We start from the raw sequence: 17,096 nt of genomic DNA on the forward strand, positions 1-17,096 counted from the left end.
TCATGCACATACTCTTTGACTTTACATTGCCGACCAAAGCTTCTTTAGGCATTCAGTTACTGGAATCCACTTGGTTTACTATGCCATTAACTTTGTGAATACACATGTTCATGACAAAAATAATGAAGGTCTCAGGAACAATGGTTACCAGCAAGGAAAATCTGGTTCCTGGAATCAGCAGATTTTGTTTGCCTTCCTCATCACCACCACACAATCCTGGAAGAACAGTACAGTGCACTGAGGGGATCATGACCTTTATTTTTATTTTATTATGTCCCGTGGTAATGATTATTTTCTGTTTGGTGCAATATGTAAAACAAAATTGGGGAATAATTGTGCGGTACAACTCAAACTACTAACATATCCTATTTTGTTGTATAATGCACTCATTCCACACTCGCTCCTGGCCTCTTCCGTTCTTGTTCCTGCCTGGAGCCCATGGTGCAATAAAGTTCAGTGAGTGAGTGAGAGATTTTGTGGGAGTTGTTCCTGTAGGCATCAGGGATTTTTTTTTTAATCTCCAAATAACATATTTCTTTTCCTACTCTTTTTATTATGAAGTTCTGAGACCAGCTGTGACTTTTGAAAGCCATGGCAGGATGTACTTCTTGTTTTTAATCCAGTGAAATTCCAATACAAGTAGGGGTTGTCTCTCATGCAGATTCTTGGTATCAGTTCCTGCAGTATTTATAGCATCCTTTTATGATATCTTGCATAGGGGAAGATAAAGAGAAGGAAATCTTAGCCATGTTGCAGTTAACCATATCTCCCAGGATGACACAACCTGGTACATTCAAAGCATAGCTGGATACATGGGCAGAAACAATTGCTATGAAGTGTGCCACAGAGGAACAGCATAACCTAATTGCCTCAGGACTCTTGGCTGTCTGTATCAACTCTTCCTATCTTAGAGGGACACAAAGTGTATCTAAGGCAGTCAGTGTGTAAAGGATAAAACAGAATTCTAGGAATCTGATAGTCACTGTAAGGAATATTCACACATTCCCCTTCATATGTTCCTGTCACATGTAAAGAGGCTTCCACATGCTAACCATGCCCGTGAAATTGCAATTCTATGTCCCATCTTTGTCATTAGTAAAGGAGACATATGTGGCTATATGTGCCATATAAGAAAGAATCCAATAATCTTTGAGCACCCCTTGAGCTGAGGAACCTATGTAAATTTGAACGTAAGTCACACTGAATCTGAACACACGACTTTCAAGAAATGTAGCCAATACATTAACTTTTGCACACATGACACATGACTAGCAGGTGTGATTTCATGTATCCTTCATAAATTCTTTTAACAACAGATCAGCAGTAGGCAGAGAGGAGGCCTTCAGATGTTTTAGAAGGTATGCCTGAATTTAATGGCTGGAGTTTATGAGACTGGTTGTCTAAAACATCTGGATCACATCATGTTGTGCCATAGACATAATCAATCCCAATCCTTACTTACCACTTAAGAAAGTATTCTTTCAATGGCAACAATAATAGCAATTTTCTGCAATAAATGTAAAATGTATAAATTACAACAAATTCAGAGTGGTATGTTTGTATAGTTTTGAGCTGTGACTTATATATTTGACATTTTGCATCAGTTCTCATATGTATTTGGCCGAGGCAGATTAATCTATTTATACTAAAATGCTAGCATATCTCTTTGACCTGGTTGTGGCTTCTTTTTGTGGACAAGTTCAAAAACTACTTATCTACTGAAGCTTCTCTCTTGAGCATTCTCCAGTAAAACAAGCACATAAGGTCAGCATCTGCTTAGTATTATGACTCCTTTATATAGCAGGAGGGAGTAAAAGTATACCCTGAAGACACTTCTTCCTGCACTTACAATTTAACATTAAAGTGCTAAACTGAAGCTTTCTGTGTAGTTGTACATTAAGAAGGAAGTAAAGTTGAAAGATTAACAGAAACAGAGCAGGTTCTAGAAAGATGAATGAAGGAGTGATTTCAATGGAACCATGGAAATCATGAGTATGCAGACCATAATTTAGATTCATAATAGCCTTATGCTATTGAGCACTGAAGGGAAAAAAAGAACACACTGCAGGTGGTTGTGCATAAAACAATATGTAGGAGAAACTTAGGTGTGTGATTAGGTGAAAAGTAGGTGTTTTTGCTTTTCACTATTTTCTCCTTTGAAAAGGAAATTCAATCATCTGAGATCCTCAGACTACTTCATTATCTGGAAAAAGGGCAACACAACTTTAAGAAAGGATCTATGGATCCTTTGTGTGCACACTTCTTCACTCTATTGTAAGGTGGCAACATTGGAAATACTTTTATTAGAGATTTTGCAGACACCTACTTAATTCACAGCAGCTGAATTAGATGGTAGGACTGCATCAGCAGTATGACAGCTTACTATGAGGCAGCTTTATATGTTTAGCTGCTCCTAGGGATGCAAATATTCATCTACAGGTTGAGTCTCCTTTATCCAAAATGCTAGGGGCCAGAACTGTTTTGGATTTCAAAGCTTTTCAGATTTTGGAATATTTGTATATAAATAATGAGATGTTTTGGACATATCTCAAATCTAAACATGACATTAATTTATGTATTACATACACCTTATATACATACATACATACATACATACATACACAATCTTTTAAAATATTTTTTGTACGAAACAATGTTCAATATACATTGAACCATCAGAAAACAAAGGTATCACTATCTCAGCCAAAATGTGGACAATTTTGGATTTTGGAGTATTTCAGATGTTGGAATTCTGGATAAGGGAGACTTGAACTATACTTCATCCTCACAAGTCAGGATAAATAAATTCCATAGATTTCACCATGGAGAAAATGAACATTTCTGTGTGGTTGTCACTCAGTATTTACAAGTCATGAAATATTTTGTGGAACTGTTCTGTACAGAAACATGTAGATTTTTCATGAGGATTGTGGGATTTTGCACCAATGAAACAAAACAGAGCACTGCTTCTAAACAACTGCTTGTTTTTTTTAAAACATGATTGCTGTTTTCTATGAAAAAAATGGCAATATTGCACAAGACAACGCACAACAAAAGCACTGCATAGGAAATGGCAGTGTTGCACAACACAACCCAAGTGGCTATATATATATATATATATATATATATATATATATATATATATCTGTTTTTGGTGTAATTTTTTGTTGTGCAAGTTTGGGTGTGTGACAACTTGTGTCTGTATCTATGCATACGATTAAGCCTACTCAGTTTGCATGTTAAAAAGCATGTGTATTTCTGAACATAATAATTTCTGATAATGCTTCAGAATACCTGGCAAAAGCTGCAAAAAAAATCATAACTTTTATCATTTTTTCTGATTTGGCTTTTCAAGTGTCAGGGAACCAATTTGTCAGCCAGAAAATAAATGACAGTGAATATTCTCTCTATCTCTGGCTGCCCCATGGAAAAGCTTCCTTTTTCAAGTCAGTGAAATATCACTATAAAATGAGAAAGAGCTCTGAGATAAATATTATAGTTAAACATTGTTCTGTTGCAAACACTGGCCATTTACTGTTTTCCCTGGGTCATGCCTTGTTTTTTTCTGTTCCAACAAAATATTGATGTCCATTCATCTTTGTACCACCATCTCTCACATACATGGAACAGAGCCTTCTCAGAGGTTGCTTCCAGGCCTTGCAATTCCCTTTCTAGAAAGGTTAGATAGCACCTTCCCTGCTATCCGCTCATAGGCAGATGAAAACCGTTTTTATTCTGTCAGGCCTTTGATGGCTAATCGTTCAGGAGAAAGGAACCTTTCAAAATAGATTGTACTGTTTATTTGTTGTTTTCATTTTTGTAGTCATGGTTTTAACCACTTTCAGTTCTACTGTTAGTGTGTGTGTGTGTGTGTGTGTGTGTGTGTGTGTGTGTATATATATATATATATATATATATATTCTTTTTGTGTGATAGGAGTTTTAAAACTGTATCTGCTTTAACCTTTGTATGGGGAAATGTAATGTATAACAGGATACAATCTTCTGTCAGTAGATGCTCAGTACTGCACTGAGATGTTGAAAAAATTAATACTGGTGATCAAAACAACAACAACAACAAAATCAAAATACAAACAAATAAATGAAGAAAAAAACCTAAGAAGGATTTGCTTTGTTTTCTTTTCAATTTTCACTTGTTGTGATTAATACATTTGTCCCCAACTGGAAATTTTATTCCATGAGATTAAGATTGTTAATAGGCACCAATAGATAAAAGCCACCAATTTTGGTAATGTTTCAATAAAAATAACCCTTTCCAACTGTGCATACATTCTTAAGATGATAATATGAAGACTGCTGTGACTCTGTTCATATTTTCCATATAGCAAAAATGAAGATTCCTGAAATTGTATCTAACAAAATAGCAATATTACTTCTAGTAAAAGGTAATTCTGCTATGATTCTCAGCATCATGTGGATTAACAACAGTCTGATATGATGAGGCAAACTAATTGTAAGCTGATTTACCAGTTGTCTCCCTAAGACTAAATGGTGCTGCTATTTACACCAAATGCGGTCAAGTATCCCTTTTAATGCAGACATGGATTATACACATTAAGTGCAAGACATTATAATCCAAAAGCACACCAAAATGTATTGTAAAGCCTGACAAAATCAGAAACCAGCTGTTGAGTGGCTGCAAATTAATTTGGTTGTTGCTTTGAAGAGTTTTTAATGAAAGATCAGTAGCAAATAAACAGCACAACACAGATCAAGGATAACAATGGTAGAAAATAAACATCTTGCTTCACTATTGAAAATAGACTTTGCATAAATATAGTAATAAAGCAAACAAATACCTACAGTTACTTTGTTCATTTTTGTTTGTTTATCTGAATGTTTTTTTCTATGGCAAGAATGAAAAACAGTCTTAAAATAAAGAGGTATGAGTAATCCCTCTAGTTCTTCTCTTGTATTTATTTCAGTCCATGCAAGAGGTGGAATAGAATTACAACAGTTACAGTGAAAATTCTAGGAATGACACCCTGGGTGCTGCTAATGCAGCTGGCTTTCATATTTTATTTAAAAAGGGAGATGAAAGAATTGGAGAGGAGTGTTCAGTAATTTGATAAAGAAGAACACAAATACATTCATAACAGTAGCTAGGGCAGTGCTAGACATGATTTTATAATAAAGCACCTTTAAACTCAATGGGAATGACTTCCATGTTAGTGTAGTTATATGATTCCAGCAAGGATGCACTGACATAGCATAGAGTACCAGCTGAAGGAAGACTTGGCCCCTGTCTGCATGGGCCAAATAAAATACCCCCCCCCCCCGTCCTTTCAGCAAAGCAAATGGTCTGGCTCTAGCTCCAAAATATTACCCTCTTTGTAAAAAGGGACTTGAATTTCAAGCTCATAGATAAAGCTTCCTTAGAACAACACATTTTTCTCTTTCTGCTTTTCTATTAAAAGTAAGTTTATTTTTATTGATGTCTGTAACCTCAACATTTAGAGAGGATCTCAGGCTGATCATTGGGATAAGATACATTTTACTGTAAATAGTTGTCTGTTAAATGCTTCACCAAGGTATCTGAGGCATTAAACCCTTAAATGCCCCCATACCATCTCTCCTAGGCATAAAACCCCATCCACACAAAAACTAGGACTGAGGGGGAAAAAACCTGGTACAGTTCTCCACTATATGAATAAAGGCTATTGATTCAGAATATCTAGCACATCACTGTTATTGTTATCATTATTAATTAAAAGGTATTCTGTTTCAAAGGGGGAGGGACCATTCTTCACCACCCTCTCTGATGTCTGATTACTAGATAGAAACATAGGACCTGACAAAGACCATCCATTTTTCCCCAACTGTGACAGCCATCCCCCCAAAAATGTCTCATTTATTTTATAGAATGACTGACGTTCCAACCATATGAGACAGGGAGCTTTTTCTTATACCCATCCTCTATTTTCTGAGACCCAACTAAGGCACAGACTTTTGCCCTCTGATGAAAGCCAGAGTGAAAGAACTGAGTCTGAAACACCCTCCCCTGGTAATTCAGTCTCAAACAAGATGCTCACAAAAGATAAATGGTCAGATAATCAAGATGCTTCTTTTGTAAAAATCCACATTGACAGTGTGCAAATAATCCTGTGAAAGATAAAGCACCTATTACCAGCACACAGTCTAAGTCCCTCTAAGCAAGGTTTTGCCTGTATGAATGACTGATACCATCTGGAAGCAGAAGATTGACAAGCCAGAAGACAGTTTAAGATAACAACAGGGCACCTGAAATTCACTGAGGGAATTTATCACTGTCACAGTATGTGATAAGTGGCACACACTGCAAGTGTTTTGAGGCTTTAAAGTGTTCCCTCCTGCTCTGCTTAGTCTCATCACTTTCCAGATCTTTCAGTATTCCTCCACATTCACATGGAGTAATAGAGTCACTCTACTTCAAACTGTAATCCCATTGATTTTTTTTTTAAAAATATGCATTTAATTGGCATATTTCCTATTAAATAACTTGGTGAATGTGAAAACAGTCAGAATTTATTCTCTCTCTCTCTCTTTCTCTCTCTCTCTCCCTCCCTCCCTCCCTCTCTCTGTCACACACACACACACAGAGACACACAAGCCAATCGAAGCAGAAAGTAAGCACTAAGTGGAAAAATGCTGACAAATACTTTGTGTATGTATGTGCCTTCAGGTCATCTGTTCACCTGTAGCAACCGCATGAATTTATTTCATAGGGTTTTCTCTACAGACTAACAAAATGGCAGCAAGCACTGCTAACAAAACAAACAAAAAAGGTGCAGAAATGCATGACAAGGAATTTCCAAATCATAATAATAAATAATAAAACTTTTATTTATATCCCGCTTTTTGTGAAAACAATCAAAGCGGCTAACAAGAGTTAAAATACATCCATATATACAAAGTACTTTATATTTTGTTGTAGTGTTAACCCTCCCTAAAATCTTTTAAAATTATTTTATTATGTTTTAGCAACAGAAAACATCTCCATTCACACAAAAGAGTGCAGCAACTATAGGACCAGAGCATTCTTTCCCATGGAAGCAAAATTATGCTCAAAATTCTGCAACACAGACTCCAATCATATATGGATAGAGAATTGCTAGAAGTCCAAACAGAGTTCATGGCAGGAAGAGGTAGTAGGGACCACACTGCAAGTATGTGATGGTTAATTACAACAGCAATAGCAAGCACCTTTCTTTATCATTTATCAGTGAACTAGCACTCCCTAAATGGTTTATAACCATTTGTGTAAGCCAATTACCCTCAACAAGCTGACCTACAAAAGGATGGAACACTGAACATCCAGTCTCATGGTGCCTGAAGAGGCAGCAGGTACTAATAGTTCGTAATCTTAACCTCTGCAATAGTGGTTTTAGGAGGAACAAGGATGAGATAAAACCCATCCATAGCCTCTCCAATAAGAGAGGCTAACTTGACCAACTCGTGGAGGGTCTTGAGGAGGTGGGAGAATGAAATTCACCTAGTCAAGTGCTTGTGAGTCAACCCAGATCACTGAGTTGGAGCTGCCCACTATAGCAGCCATTGTTGTTGTTTTTTTCATGAAAACAGCGGGGAAGACACAGACACTAAATCTTAATAAAAAGAGAAAAAGGATGAAAGTTTGAAGAAATAATTGTGGAAATTTCACCTTTTAATTTTCTCCCAAATTTTTTTCCTTGGAAGAATGAATAGTCATTGTGTTGAGAGGACTTGGTAATGACTAACAATCAAACGCGGCTAAACTTGTTGTAAAAGGACCTAAGATCACAAAAAGCTTCAAAAAGCCAGAAAAGATAGTAAAACTACCATAAAGTGTCACAAAGTGACAAGGTGAAAAAAAAAAGACATAAAGGGCATAAGAAAGTCATAAAAAGGCAGAAAAGACTGCACCTCACTGACCCTTTGGGAGCACCAGCCTAGATGCCTCCTGACACATTGACTGTGGTGAACCCTCATCTTGGGCTCATAACTGCTCTAGGGCAGTAAGATGAGAGCAAACTTTGTTAAATATTCTCTTTTGTTCAGACATCCTAGCTGACTTATGTCCAGAAGGAGCAGGTGGAACATATCCAGCCCTCTCAGCTTCCAAAGGCTTCAATCTGTATAGCACTAGTTCCCAAAGGATCTCTTCATCACTATCCTCCACCCTGGGTTCAACTTGCTTGAGAGGGGGGCTTTGGGGGCAGGGCCCTTGCCCTTATGAACTCCTGTTTCCTTCTTTGGAGCCATTAATAATTCCCTGTCACTGCACAAATGATAGCTACTAATATAAGGAAGGGATCCAAAAACCAAGGCTTTACTGAGCAGAACAAACTTAAATAGTATAACGCTCCTCCCTACCCAACACTAATGAGTGTATGTGCTTGTGTCACTGTTCTAGCCTGAGATAAACACCAGCTGCCCTTGTGTTTATTGGTGGACTCTCGTCCAAATACCGTCCGGCCCAAACCTGGTTTACCAATAAAAAATAATCCCCAAATGACTCATTAACATTTGGTATGTTGAGCTGGAGGGCCCTGAAGTTGTATGGCACCTCTCACAGAACCACAGGCATCCTTAATAAGGCTGAAAATGCAGCAATTCAAAATGGCTGCTGAGATTATGGGTTAGAGCCAACAGATATTCCCCTTTTCACAGATGAGAGCGGGGGATTGAGAGAAAGGAATTCTCACTGCCACTTCATTCTCCGAGCAGCCTCTGGTCTGTCTTCCTTATTCAAACTAACAAATTAGGACTAATCACATAATTTAATGCTTGGCTGTGTGGACTGGTCCAGGATTCATTCCTTCTCAGCCCTCACTCCTTCAGAAATAAATTTTATAAAACACTGAGGGTGGTAATATGTGTAGCTCTAAAATTATATTGCAGCTTCATTTTTAGAATGCCTCTTTTGCTGTTCATGCTTCAAAGCAGAACTTACATGACACATGACACATTGCCTTAATTATGTTTATGGTTGCAAACTTAAATGCAATCCGCAGAGAGAGGACCTTATATTTTCTAGTACTCAATAATCAGTATATGTGCTGTGGAATGGAGAAAAACCTGGAGAAAAAAAAATATCCTGCTGAACTCACCATTGAACTGGTCAAGTACAAAGAGGTAATAAATATTTACAAGCATCTTGGTGGCAAACCACAGTAAAGTATCATTTACTAGGAGCAGTGTAAGCAGGCCTGCTGCACATAATGGGATTCTAGCATAGCACAATCAAGATATTAATTTGCATGAATAATGAATGCAGAGTTAGCAATAAGTCTACCTCATGGTGTGAGTGAGAGCTTCAAATGTGATCTGTCTTGCTATATTTCTTGTTGGTCATTGTTAATGATATAGTTTTAAAAGTTTCACAAAACCTGCAAAGATGACAGATTTTGCCAATTCTCCCCAATATTGTAATTTTAAGAAGTCAGATAAATGCATATCCAGAGAGAATAACAATTCAGTAAGTAAACATATTGAAACACATCACACAACTTTGTATCATGTTATATGTGTAACCTTAGTGTCCATATAAAATATAGCTGAACCCAGTTCTTGCACGGTTGCTTCTTTCCTAAAGAGGAGTTGATGATCTTAAGTAAAGTGGGATCCTTCAAATTTTTCAAATAACTATGGTTTCTGCTTTAGAAATCAATAAACCATGCATAACTTTTCTCAACAAGCAACAACATAATGTATTCCTTACAATGATTTTATAACACTGGAGATTAGGCAGAGAAAACATACATGGACCACAAGTCACTCACTGATATGCTGAGCAGACAGAAGGCAAAAACTTGCTTACCTTTGGAGTTTCCCTATTTGCAGGGAGAATCTGCTGACTGCATCATCAGCTCTCCCAATTGGCCAAACACTGACAGGCAATCCACACCACCATCCTTCTTCTGCAGGGATGGACCTGCCAAAATGGGGGATTCACAGGTACAAGCTGTATCACACCATTATTGTTGTTTTCTGTTCCACCCCAAATGCATGTGCACGAGTGCTTAGACACACCACCAGCGGCCACCATCCTTATTCCACCCACCAGCCAGGCCATTTGACGTACTGTGCAAGCAGCCATGTGACTGGTCACTTGGCAACACAAACTACTGACCACCCGTATGGTACATCAGTGCACCTGTTGACACAATGGCACAACATTATGGAGGCCCCCCTGTACATGCTTTCTTCCCCCCCTTCCCCAATGGTCTCTTATTGGACTGTCCAGTTTGTTAATGTTGTTATTAAATACATTGTATTGTTGGTGACCTGCTAGTTGGTTGTCATTTTGTTTCATAGGTGTGCGATCATGCAGTTGAACACTCCTGTGCATGTGCAAGTCCTTGTTATATGCTGAGGTTTGGTTCCAGGATCCCCTGTGGATAACAAAATTTGTGGATGCTCAAATCCCATTAAATATAATGGCATAGCAAAATGATGTCCCTTATATAAAATGGAAAATCAAGGTTTGTCATTTAGAATTTATATTTATTTTGAGTACAGTATTTTAAAGCCGTGGATGCTTGAATCCTTGCATAAAAAATCCATGGATAAGGAGAGCCAACTGTAAACGGGACACAGGGTTGAGGGACCTAGGTATGACCCTACTGCAGAAGCATGACCACTTGACACTTGGAAAACTGGTTTGTGCCAGCAAGGGAGCAAGGAAGGCACCCACCATGATGGGATTTCTTGAAACACCAGCATAATCCTTTTGTCTTTTGAGGGCAACAATAGGTCCTGTGCATACACTGGACAGGGACATTCTGGCAAGGAATGCGAATCCTTTTGACTGAGGTATTCACACAAATCACTTACACATTTACTGCAGCTCTTGACCATTCTTTTCCTCCTGGGAAACCATTTAGCAAGAATCTGATCCTTTCATTCCTTAATTTCTGACCCTAAGAAAAGGTTTTGGATATAAATATTAGTGGTAAAACAGCATTTCCCGGGTATAGTTTAGAAACATACAGAGATGCTGTCGGTTTGATTACACTAATCTCCTTAATACACCTGCCACACCACTTACCATGGTGGCTGTTTAGCCTTCTCCATTCTGGACTCCCATTGATTTGAACTATATTCCATGGTTGGTAACATATCACTGTTAGCAAGGCTTTCACTATTCCACTTCTCCCACCTTTGCTTCTTAGTTCTGTGTGGGATCGAATGTATATGTTGTGTGTGTGTGTTTGTCAATTATTTCCTTAATAAAAATACAAAAAACTGTTTGGATTCAGCCTCTGAAGTTTTGTGTGATTTGGACCAGTATACATTGGGTTGCTATTCCAGCCTTCCTGTTGTGCCAACTGTACTATAACTCTCCTTTGAGAGCTGCAGTTGGCAGATTTACAGGGCACTAGATTAGAACAGGTTGGTGTAGTTATTAGAGGTGACAACCTTTGGCACTGTCATTTTTGGGTGGTTGTTTGTTTAAAAATATGTAAACAACATTTCTGTTGTCCTGGACTATCTGTTGGTAATATCTGACACCAGTTGGAAATCCTCCCCCATTTTGTTTTAGTTTATTTTTTGGGGAAAGTCCCAAGACATACCATGCCCCTCTGGAGGAGACATAAGTTACTAATCATGAGACACACTATTTCAATATTGCAGTTACACAAAGACAAAAAAGTGGACTCGGAGATATGAATATTGTTGAAAATAACACAAAAACATTCATTACATGTGCAGAAATTATATACAAAAAGGTGGATTGACCTGCAGAGATGAAGGTCCATGAGTACTATATGTAAAACATTGGCTCCTGCCAATATGTACGGAAGGGTTGTAGATTCTAGCTGTACCACACTGTTTCTTTGGATCCTCTATTATTTTATTTCCAAATAGGCCTCCCTTCACCTCCCCACCCCAGTAACAAATTAGACTGCCATGTGCAGAGACTGCATATAGCCACAAACCTATGGGTGTAGTAGGGCTACTTTCTGCTGAGACCATTCAAGAGTCTTTCTTATGTAGAGGAGCTCTACACACAAATATCAGTACATATAAGACACTTCTCATGAGCACTGAATGATTTGCATACTCTAGAATTTTGTCTTGGCTCATCTAGATGGATAGGACTTTCTGGATTATGCTGTATGCCCTCATAATTTCAAAAATTGTCTAATCAATGTTTGCATTTTGTCTGTTCTGTTAAATTGCCCTTTAGCATACAGTTTAATAAAAATCACATAGTCCAGCATTGCCACTGAATCACAAGACATCACTAACAAATAGTACATTGAGTGTCATGCTTATTTTACGTGTATTCTGCTGTCCGCACATATTTCTGCTTTTCACAACCACTTAATGTAGATCTTATGTCAAGTTAACTGGGCTCAGTGAGCAATCAAAAAGCTGTGTCAGTCCAACAGGGAATCATATATTTTTTAAAATAATGGCTCTAACTTAAATTCACACACTGGGCAGTTAGCAAAAGGTTATACTAAAAGGAAAAAGAAAAGGAGAAGGGAATGGGGAAACCCACTCATTCCTAAATTCAAAATTAGGACCTATGTCATGCAACACTAAGGTACTTTCTCAGACGAGCAAATTTTACACTACAGGAACATCCAATTGAATGCCATTTTAACTACCAGAGGATACTTTTAGAAGAAAGTAAAAGAAATATAATAAAGAAATAGGCAGGATGGCTACACAGGCTATATCATTTAGGTAATAATCATAGAATGAGGGCAACTAATATAGTATTTTCCATTAACAGTAACCTCAGAAAAAGACCAATTTTATCCTGAATGAAATACATGGTCTCTGAAAATAAAACCTGTGTGAAGCAGTGCTCATCTGGATATGAAGGTCAAAGCTCAGACAGACCAATTCCTAAGCTTTCTTTTTCTTTTTCTTTTTCTTTTTTTTTGGGGGGGGAGGGGGGGTGACACATTCCTTACACAAGAACTACATCTTACCATGAGGGCATAGAACATTATCTTGCTCTTATGCAACCATTTTATATTATAATTCTTAATACAGTAATTGACCTGCATTCCAAAAATGGAGAATTTTTATCTACATTAATTTGAAGTAGGGTTCAGTGAATAAAAGGTGACAACAATTGCCTCTTTTCTTATTTTCAGCGACTAAATGCATTAGAAATGATATACTGGGACTCCTTCAAAGTTCCATTGGGCTGTCAGTTTTCATTTTGATTTCCTGAATTCTCTATTTGAAAAGCATTTGAAAGGAAATAGTGACCAATACAGTCAATAGGAAATGTCCTTCAGAATGGCCACTCTGGGAAATTTGAAGTGGACGCCAGGCTTAAGGGTATGCAGTACATTTTATTTACTCCTCAAAATTGTCCCACTTGGAAAAATCACTGAAATGCCTCCTAATTTTTCAGGGAATGGGCCTTACTGTATTTTCTTCCTCTACTGCTGGTTAAGGTATATAATTGGTCAATAATAGCCACCTTGAGTATTTGGAGTGCTTGTGAATTCCACCTCTTGATTTCCACTTGGTTAGGGAATTTCACAGGAAGACTGAATAACTACAAGAGTAATTGATAGTTTGATACAAACACACAGCATCAGTATTAGACAAATTTTGTTACATGTTTGTCATTACAATGATTAGGGTCAAGAATATCATCCAGAGGGATTTTCAGATTTAGCCAGCACAGCTCTCCGGAAAGCTAAAGTGGTTCTTTCAGACATGGAAACAAATCAAATTTTGGGAGACCACTATGCAAAGTTTTAGTGTAGCAGTGTGTTTTTAAGGTATCCTTCACTCTATCAGTCAAAGTAATATAGATGAAGTATATATAGAAGTCATTTGTTTATTTATACCTGATGTGGGCAATCTTTTTTTCTTCCTTTGTGTTAAGTGCCACTTTCCCTTTTGGCAGTTTACGAAAAGCAGTATCCTGGTGGTAGGGAGGGTCAGAACCAAAAATAGCTGATCTCTACCCCCTTTTCTCTCTGCTACCTTATAATTCTTTCATTCTCCTTCCCCTTACCATTGAGTCCTGGGGAAGAAATAGGTTGTAGAGATCCAAATACATTACTTGCATAAAGCATTTGAATTTAGGCTGAGAGCTCTATGAGATCATGCTATACACTGAATGTGGCCTCAAGGCCATAGAACGGTAACCTCTGATGTATTTAATAATACAGTCATCCCTTCTTAACAAAAAATACAGTACCTCAAGTACTATTTTTTTCTATGGCCGCATTAAAACACACCCATTTAAAACAAGAGGGCTTGCAGTCTGCAGAAGCTCAAATCCATGAATGGCAAGCCCATGGATAAGAAGAGCCCACTGTAAGTAAACAAATAGTCAAGAGAGTGTGGAATCACAGAGCAAGGAGCAATATCCCCAGTTGCTTGTCCCAGAAATGCAGGAAGAAAATATTCCTAAAATGCTAGTCAAACTAATTCAATTGACAGGATCACATGTTCATCATGAATAAACACATGTTCATAAGTAAGGCAGCCAAGAAATGGAGAGCAAACATATAAAAGGTAGAAATGAGAAGGCTTAAGATAATAGTGTCTGTATTCAGACAGTTTAAGAAAGGAACTAGCTGATAATACTAGCTGAAGGAAACTATTTCCAAAGTTTGTGCCCCTATTCACCAGCAGACTGCAGTTTCTTTTCTGGTAAGATTGCTTTTATTCATTCTGTTGTTCAAAGTGGGATCTATGGTAATGTCTAAGCTTTCTGTGTGCCCTCTTTGGCTGGATAGTTTTCATTTTGCTGAGACTGAATATACGGACAAGTTGCCTAGAAGTTGAATGCTCGATATTGCTATGTACATCCTGACTGATTAAAAAGTCAAAATAGGGCAACTCATCTAGGTGAGTGAGATTTTGCAAATGGCTTTATAGAAGAGGGCTGCCAAAATGAAGTTAAATTTTCTCCCAGTGGGCAATGACATGTAATGAGAGATGAGCTTTGCCTATTCACAGGTGCATTTAATTAAAAGACTGCAAATAAATAGCAAATTAGGTGTATCCAATGAAGCCACAATTTACCAGAAACCAGAAGTCAAACAATGCTTTCCACAGAAAATACAATAAAAAGGTTTGAACAAATTTAGAGTACAGGGTCAAATGAAGTTGGGTCTCTAATACAAGACTTACAACATGTCAGATTAACCATAGCCTCTGATAAATTGCCTCTTTAGTTAAAGCTTACTGTGTTTCCAGGTTATTAGCAATCTAGTCTAAAGGAAGATAATGACTTTATAGGTACTTTTCCCAATGTCTAGTTGTCTGAAGACTTAGGAGAAGGTGGAAAAAAATGATCCTGGAAGTTACGGTGAGAAATTTGTCCAGTTATGAAGGCTATCCACTTGCCAGAAAGACAGAAGTACAGTAAGAAGGAAGATAAGAGAAAGTGAATCTAGTCATATTTGTGCATACTTAAGAATATTGGTTTGATTACTCTAATACTTTGCACATGAGGTTGCCTTTGAAGACTACCATAAAAGGATGATGTGAAAATTGCAATGTCCAGAAAGATTTCTTGGGACATCTACTTGGCAGTTGCACCAATCCTGTTCCATCTGCAGTGGCTTCATGTTTGTTTCTGGGTACAAATTCTTCGAAGTGTTGGTTATTATCTATAAAATGGTGAACAGTTTGGTGCCAGATTATTTGAAGGACTTTCTCTGCCCCTATAGTTGTCATCATTGGAAATTCTGTTTTGTGTTTCGCAGCCAAGTAAGATGTTTTTGGTGGCAGTGACAGGAAACAGGTTTCTTCTGATGGCAGCACCTCAGCTGCAGAATTTTGTCTCAAGGGAAATTTGAGTAGCCCACAAAACATTGTTACTCAGGTCATACTTCAAACTGCTTTTAAAAGGTGTTTTAAGTATTCTGATACATTGTTTTAAAGGCTAGATTAAAATATATTTTTGTTTGTAAATCATACTGAGGAAGTCATATATCGCAGAAGTGCATGCATGTAGACAAGTTTTGGGTTTTTATTTCTATAGCTCTTTTGATTTCATAGACTCATATAATCGTAGAGTTGGAAGAGACCATAAGGGCTTTCCAATCCAACCCCCTGCCACGCAGGAGAACATTTACACTGTCTTTTGTGTATTTGTGTATTATTTATTTATTTATTTGTGTAGTAACAGTAGCAGTAGTAGTTTTACTATTATATTTATATCCTGTCTTTTAACTTTCCCAATTATGGGAAATCCAAGACATATCACAAACGTTAAAACAAATAAAATTAAAAACAGTGAGAAAAAGAGAAGCATTTATAATGTTAGCATTAATTTGTGAACAGTTCACAGTGCTTTGATTATTGGATTATATAGAAATGTAGTAAATCAGCAAATAATGTCAATAAATATATACATATGATATATCATTATAAATATAGTAATACATATTTCTACATAGCTGGTATTTGGTAGATTTAGATTATTTTTAGGCTTAGGTTTTACATCAGAGGTGATATCTCAGGTGACATATGCCATAAAAATATTAAAATAAAATAAAATAAAAAATTCAAGGCTTTACCTTACAGTGTACATCATATTGGAGAAGGACATTCATCTTGAAATGATATCTTGTTGGATCGTAAAATACCTTCTTGGATCCAGAGCTCATCTGACATGGTGTCCTGTTGCAATTTGGAGAAACCTCAGGAGAGCTGAGCATAAAACAGAACACGAAGCAAGGTTCTTAGAATGTCAGCACATTTGTAATCACAATTTAAGTGTCTCCAGTAAATTGAGCCTTGTCCTTTGTGGCTGGAAGGTAGGAAAGAAAGTATTTTGTTAGACAATTCATGATTCACATAGGACAAAACATACTCAGCAGTGCTGTGGCCAGGGAAATGGAAGAAAAATTTCTCACAGATGAGTCTGTCCTGTGTGATTCCTTCATTTTTGAGCCTACTCCTAATGTCACATTTCTCCTCGATTGTATTCTTTTTAATACGTGAGGCAGTGAACTGACAGCCTGTGAAAACGAGTCCTCTTTGTATCCTCAGAAATAGATGTAGCGTAGGAAGCAGCTGTTATATGATTAGATTTTTATACTTTTTCATATGTTATAAATTGATTCTCATCCCATCCAAGTGACAGATATCAGCCATGATCTTCATGTACGATAC

General features: G+C 37.3%; 1 long non-coding RNA gene across 1 annotated transcript; it reads right to left on the reverse strand.

Moving 5' to 3' along the window:
- Positions 1 to 10,219: 10,219 nt before the first annotated feature.
- On the reverse strand, positions 10,220 to 16,872 carry LOC149312974 (uncharacterized). The gene is made up of 3 exons (XR_016281446.1): positions 16,795 to 16,872; positions 16,499 to 16,631; positions 10,220 to 10,372 (listed from the first exon to the last, which is right to left on the reverse strand). It is a non-coding gene; the product is annotated as an uncharacterized LOC149312974 (long non-coding RNA).
- Positions 16,873 to 17,096: the final 224 nt, after the last annotated feature.

Source organism: Sceloporus occidentalis, unplaced genomic scaffold (genome assembly GCF_023333645.1).
Source record: "Sceloporus occidentalis isolate IW3139 unplaced genomic scaffold, rSceOcc1.0.p SCAF_5, whole genome shotgun sequence".
In the NCBI taxonomy this organism is placed as follows: domain Eukaryota; kingdom Metazoa; phylum Chordata; class Lepidosauria; order Squamata; family Phrynosomatidae; genus Sceloporus; species Sceloporus occidentalis.